Source organism: Thalassophryne amazonica, chromosome 3 (assembly GCF_902500255.1).
Source record: "Thalassophryne amazonica chromosome 3, fThaAma1.1, whole genome shotgun sequence".
Lineage (NCBI taxonomy): Eukaryota > Metazoa > Chordata > Actinopteri > Batrachoidiformes > Batrachoididae > Thalassophryne > Thalassophryne amazonica.
The window spans coordinates 121724249-121730248 of record NC_047105.1 but is presented as its reverse complement, the minus strand read 5'-3'; the positions used below and the strand labels follow the sequence as shown (position 1 = coordinate 121730248).

Genomic DNA, 6000 nt, shown 5'->3' with positions numbered 1-6000 from the left:
GTTCATTCATGTCAATAATATACCAAGGCTATATGTTAATCACATGTAACACACTGACATCCAAACACTAGAAGGTGCCATCACACATGCACAGATACTATGCTCTTCACATGCATTCTTCTACATGCACAAGCACTCATGCTGTCAGAGCTCTTGCTGGTGTGCATGTGCATGAGACAATCCTGTCAGCACCAGAGGCTGAGGCAGAGGAAGAGGCGGGGGCTTGTGTTATACTGGGTCATGATTGGTCATTGCCATGCCAACGAGGGAGGACCGGAGTCATAGACTGCTGAGGGAGGAGTTGGAGTCTGAATATAAAACCCTCCTGAGCAGCAGTTTGTCCTCTCCTGTGTTGTGTGTCTGTGTGTGTCTTTATTTAGCCTCTTCTGTGTTATCTGGACAGTGAGGCTGCTGCAGCGTCCTGCCTGGAGGCCAGCGGGTGGGAGGACACGCGCGCTGTCACAGGCACCTGTGGACACCGCATCCACCAGCTGATCCACCTGTCCTCGAGCTGGCAGCATCTCGTGTGAGTGACACCTGTGCAAGACCTGAGTGGGGATCCACACCCCCGCCCGAGTGGATGACCACTGCTTTTCGGTGAGTAACTCAGCTGCTTAACTAGGCACTCACAGCTTTCATCTCAGTTGAAGACACACAGCAAAGGGGACGCACGCAAAGATACACTGATATCTGTGGGTTTTAGGGAGGTGAGTGTTGCTGGTCTGAAGGGTCACTGGAATCATGGAAGAACTTTATAATCTCATTTTAGAGAACATGTGATCTTCCCTCTTACCTTACCCTTTAGGGATTTTCATCCATTTCTGTTCCATTCTGTACATATAGATGCCATAGATTGACAAAAGGAAAAAAAAAAGGGGGGGGGGGTGACTTTACCTGAGCTGACCTTTTATAACGTTCTACCCGAGCACAGTATCAGCTGCTAGACATACAATACAGTGCAAATACACTTCTGTAATTGCCAATTTAGAATTGCGAGCAGCTGTGGTCTCGTGGACTTACAATGCATGACGTATATTTTTAAAATTCTGTCCCACTCAGCTGTAATTATTGACTAAACAACTTCATCACCACCCCTAATTTCCATCATGCATGGCACTGAGATCAGTACCTGCAACACGCTCATCCGTGTCCAACAGGTGGCAGACATATACATGGTGCATAACATCAGGAATACAAATTTGCTCTGTGGATTGTTCTGCTACATCAAAGGTCACCATCTTTTATTTGGTTTATCTTCATTATATATCCTTTTACTGTGTAGCTGTATAAAATGACAGCATTTGTAGTTTTATAGTTGTGTTAACAAATGGGATGAGCATTTCTCCAATTTGGCACGGGCTCAGCATTTGCTGTTTTTTTCCTAGTTTGTGTACACTGCATTAATCATTGAGTTGCCTTCAACAGACTATTAGCTAGTGTTTATCAAACAAACAAACAAACAAACACACACACACACACACACACACACACAATAAAAATAATCTATATTATAATAGCCCAGTGGCCTCTGTGTGTGTCGGTGTGTATATGGGTTTGATCATGCAAAAACCAGAGATAGCTGACATTTACTGTTTTGTATCCTCATGTATTTTGGGTCAAGGATAAACGCTGCAAAAACAGAAAGTTGATAGGACAAATATTTTTGGAGAAATGAGCAATTTTAGCTAACCAATAAAGAATGGATGTTGTGCTAAAATGCACCATGGGAGTTTGGGATTTTGAGGTTTGAACTGTTGTTATTGTGGTTTATGTTAGTGTAACAGTGTTGGTAGTGTTATTGATTTATTGTGTTTTCGTATCTCAGTTGGTTTTGACAGTGTAGATAAGTCTCATGTTGCTCTTACAGCCCAGTCTCACTTTTTTTTCGTGCTCCTGTGACGAAATGAGTCAAATTTTCATGACAGCATTTTTTTAACTCACTATTACTCACCCTACTCCTACCCCTGACCTGAACCTTAACCATAACCTAATCCTACTCCTTCACCCAACCCTAACCATAACCACACCGACCCCACCGCTTCACTTTTAAATTTGTGCAGCCATCACAGAATGAATTAGAATGAATTTGTGCTGCCGTGATGAAAATGAGGCACTTTTCGTCACAATATCACAAACCAATAGATTAATGTATATTTTGTGCTGCTGAATCACGACTTGCCATGAGTAACTTGGTACCATGAGTGAAATGTTTAGTGGTTTGAATAGCTTCGATCAGGGACAAACAGAGCACAGCTGACATTTGCTCTTTGACATGGTTATGTATTTTAGGTCAAGGATGAACGGCATCACTGACAGGACTAATAGTTTTGGAGAAGCTATGAATATTAGCTAACGTTGTTAATTACATTTTGGACTCATACACCTTTCCAGGAGGAGGCAGTAAATCATCGTTATATTAAAAGTGTGAGTGTAAGTACATATAATTGTAAACACGTTAAAAATACATGGATGACACAAGAAAGTGAAAATACTCATTTCCAATGTGGTCCATTTATAGAAGTAATAATAAAATAAAAATAATAATAATGACAATAAGAATTATAATGATGATAATAATAACAGTGTGTATACGAGGTCTGTTAGAAAAGTATCCAACCTTTTTTTTTTTAAAAACCTGATGGATTTGAATCACGTGTGCTTGCATGAGCCAACCTTGAACCTTCGTGCGCATGCGTGAGTTTTTTCACGCCTGTGGATTGCGTCATTTGCTTGTAAGCAGCCTTTGTGTGAGGATGGGTGTAGTCTCTCGTCGTTTTTTCTTTGCAAGAAAAATGGCGGAACGACTGGAGCAGCGCGACTGCATCAAATTTTGCCAGAAACTGGGCGACAGCCAGGTGGAAACCATTCAGATTATTCAGATGGCTTTCGGTGACGATCCAATGGGCATCACACAGATTAAGGAGCGGTACAACCGGTTTAAAGACGTCCGAACAACGGTGGAGAGCGCGCCGCGTTCCGGGCAGCCATCAACATGCTGAAATGACCAGATAATTTCCAAAGTGAACTCTGTGGTGATGTGTGACTATCCGAGAAATTGCGGAAGAGGTGGACATCAGCACTTTTTCGGCACATTCCACTGTGACAGAAGATTTGGCCATGAAAAGGAGTGGTGGCAAAATTCATGCCGCGGCTGACGGAGCAAAAGCGCCACCGTGTTGAATTCTCACAGGACATGCTGGACTCCGAAAAATGATGCCCACCTCTTCCACCATTCGGAAGATTCAGACGTCTTTCAGTGGTTTTTCAGTCGTGTGACTATCCGAGAAATTGTGGAAGAGGTGGGCATGAGGCTTCAACATGGTGGCGCTTTTGCTCCGCCATCAGCTTCGTGCCGAAGTGTATGTGGATTGTTTGACCCCCATTTGCCTTTAGAACTGCCTGAATTCTTCGTGGCATAGATTCAATAAGATGTTGGAAACAGTCCTTGGTCCATGTTCACATGATAGCATCATGCATTGCCCATTCAAACAGTCTGCCCATTCTCCTCTGACCTCTGACATCAACAAGGTATTTTTGTCCACACATCTACTGTTCAATGGATATCTTCTCATTTTTGGACCATTCTCTGTTAACCCTGGAAATGGTTGTGCATGAAAATGCCAGTAGATCAGCAGTTTCTGAAACACTCAGACCAGCCTGTCTGTCACCACCAATCATGCCACATTCAGGGTCACTTAAATCCCCTTTCTTCCTCATTCTGATGCTCAGTTTGAACCTCAGCAAGCAATCTTAACCCTCTGGGGGCGGAGGGCATTCTCCTCCAGGAGAGCTTCTCCCAGATCCCGGGGGAGGTTGGAGACATGGAGTCCGAGTGGACCATGTTCTCCACCTCCATTGCTGATGAGGCCGCTCGTAGCTGTGGTCGCAAGGTCTCTGGTGCCTGTCGCGGCGGCAATCCCCGAACCCGGTGGTAGACACCAGAAGTAAAGGATGCCGTCAAGCTGAAGAAGGAGTCCTACTTATCTTTGTTGGTAGGTGGGACCCCAGAGGCAGCTGACAGGTACCGGCAGGCCAAGCGTGCCGCAGCCTGTGCGGTCGCAGAGGCAAAAACATGGGTCTGGGAGGAGTTCGGGGAGGCTATGGAGGAGGACTACACAGAACCACAGAATCTCGTCTCTGCTGTTTGCGGACGATGTGGTTCTGTTGGCTTCGTCAAATCAGGACCTTCAGCATGCACTGGGGCGGTTTGCAGCCGAGTGTGAGGCATCCGGGATGAAAACCAGCACCTCCAAATCCGAGGCCATGGTTCTCGATCTGAAAAAGGTGCTTTGCCCTCTTCAGGTCGGTGGAGTGTCCTTGCCTCAAGTGGAGGAGTTTAAGTATCTCGGGGTCTTATTCACGAGTGAGGGACGGATGGAGCGTGAGATCGATAGACAGATCGGTGCAGCATCTGCAGTGATGCGGTCGCTGTATCAGACCATTGTGGTGAAGAGAGAGCTGAGTAGGGGGGCAAAGCTCTCAATTTACCAATCGATCTACGTTCTGATCCTCACCTATGGTCATGAGATTTGGCTCATAACCGAAAGAACGAGATCACGGGTACAAGCGGCCGAGATGAGTTTCCTCCACAGGGTGGCTGGGCGCTCCCTTAGAGATAAGGATGACAAGCTCGGTCACTCGGGAGGAGCTCCGAGTCGAGCCGCTGCTCCTCCACATCGAAAGGAGTCAGTTGAGGTGGCTCGGGCAACTTTTCCAGATGCCCCCTGGATGCCTCACTGGAGAGGTGTTCCGGGCACGTCCCATTGGGAGGAGGCCCCGGGGAAGACCCAGGACACGCTGGAAGGATTACATCTCTCGGCTGGCTTGGGAACGCCTTGGGGTTCCCCCAGAGGAGCTGGGGAGGTGTGTGTGGATCGGGAGGTCTGGGCGGCTTTGCTAGAGCTGCTGCCCCCGCGACCCGACTCCGGATAAAGCGGAAGAAAATGGATGGATGGATGCATGAGGCAAATGGTGGTCACACCAGATACTGACTGGTATCCCCCCCCAATAAAACAAAACTGCACCTTTCAGAGTGGCCTTTTATTGTGGACAGTCTAAGGCACACCTGTGCACTAATCATGGTGTCTAATCAGCATCTTGGTATGGCACCCCTGTGAGGTGGGATGGATTATCTCAGCAAAGGAGAAGTGCTCACTATCACAGATTTAGACTGGTTTGTGAACAATATTTGAGGGAAATGGTGATATTGTATATGTGGAAAAAGTTTTAGATCTTTGAGTTCATCTCATACAAAATGGGAGCAAAACGTGTTGCATTTATATTTTTGTTGAGTGTACAACTTCCCATAAAATAAATATGAAACAAAGTGTGCCCTACTAGGAAAAAAAAAACAACTATGGATGTCAAGTGAGCAGTTTAATAAGACAGATGTAAGGAATAAGTCAGTCATAAGACCCTTTGGGGTCACACTGAAATTATTTCTAGCAATTTCAAAGGGTAGGAGATGGTCTAGCGGTTAAGCGTTGGGCTTCAGACCTGAGAATCCTATGTTCAAAACACAGCCAGACCAGAAAATCACTAAAGGCCCTTGAGCAAGGTCCTTAATCCCCTAGTTGCTCCTGGTGTGTAGTGAGCACCAGCACCCTGACATCGGTGTGTGTGTTTGTATGAATGGGTGAATGTGAGGCATCATTGTAAAGTGCTTTGAGCTTCTGATACAGATGGAAAAATGCTTCATAAATGTTGTCCATTTACCATTTGTGCAAAAAGTGCATCTTGTTTAATTCAAAGGTAACAAATTCAGGTACGTATCATAAATATGAACTTATGCTGTTCTCCCTAAAAGCTGTTGGTTATGTTTTTGTGTCATATCATGGAAACCATCAACAACCGCCCACTCCTCCATCTCTCACCTTTGATGAGTGTCATCCATTAGCACTCAAACATATGATGACACTGGAAGTGCAGAAACACAAAAGAGACACAAATTTACACAGACAAACAGGGCACCATGAGTCTGAACGCACATCCACAAAGCGA

The 6000-nt window shown here is 45.5% G+C and overlaps 1 protein-coding gene across 1 annotated transcript in view; it reads left to right on the top strand.

The window, feature by feature from the left end:
* The first annotated feature begins 526 nt into the window (after nucleotides 1-526).
* The window catches only part of cdk18 (cyclin dependent kinase 18), a 170890-nt gene continuing 165416 nt past the window's right edge, over nucleotides 527-6000 (top strand). Inside the window, exon 1 of the mRNA XM_034167396.1 lies at nucleotides 527-597. The gene's annotated coding sequence lies outside the window, so the exon portion shown is untranslated. The remainder of the gene's footprint in view (nucleotides 598-6000) is intronic.